Raw genomic sequence first — 955 nt, forward strand, 5'->3', positions numbered from 1 at the left:
GACACTCAGGGTCAGGGTAAAATCAAATATTTATCTGGTGATATCTCGGGTGCTATTACAGATAGCGCAATAAATCAAAGTGCATTGTCTGTAGGAGGCCCTGGCGCATGAATCTGTGCAGCGGGAACGACCTCGGACCACCAGGGCCCCAGAAAACCACCGTCTCATGGGGCCGCACACTCAGGGTCAGTGAAAAATCCAATATATATCTGGTGATATCTCGGGTGCTATTAGAGATAGCGCAATAAATCGAAGTGCATTGTCCGAAGGAGGCCCTTGCGAATGAATCTGTGCAGCTGGAACGACCTCGGATCACCTGTGTCCGAGAAAACCACCGTCTCATGGGGCCGGACACTCAGGGTCAGTGAAAAATCCAATATATATCTGGTGATATCTCGGGTGCTATTAGAGATAACGCAATAAATCAAAGTGCATTGTCTGTAGGAGGCACTGGCGAATGAATCTGTGCAGCAGGAACGACCTCGGACCACCAGGGGCCGAGATAACCACCGTCTCATGGGGCCGGACACTCAGGGTCAGGGAAAAATCCAATATATATCTGGTGACATCTCGGGTGCTATTACAGATAGCGCAATAAATCAAAGTGCATTGTCTGTAGGAGGCCCTGGGGCATGAATCAGTGCAGCGGGAACGAACTCGGACGTCCAGGGGCCGAGAAAACCACCGTCTCATGGAGCCGGACATTCAGGGTCCGGGGAAAATCCAATATATATCTGGTGATATCTCGGGTGCTATTAGGTATAGCGCAATAAACCAAAGTGAATTATCGGCCAGAGGCCCTGGCGCATCAATCTGTGCAGCAGGAACGACCTCGGATCACCAGGGTCCGAGAAAACCACCGTCTCATGGGGCCGGACACTCAGGGTCGGGGAAAAATCCAAAATATATCTGGTGATATCTCGGGTGCTATTAGAGATAGCGCAATAAATCAAAG

The sequence above is a fragment of the Nomia melanderi genome, unplaced genomic scaffold, assembly GCF_051020985.1.
Source record: "Nomia melanderi isolate GNS246 unplaced genomic scaffold, iyNomMela1 scaffold0014, whole genome shotgun sequence".
Taxonomy (NCBI): Eukaryota; Metazoa; Arthropoda; class Insecta; order Hymenoptera; family Halictidae; genus Nomia; species Nomia melanderi.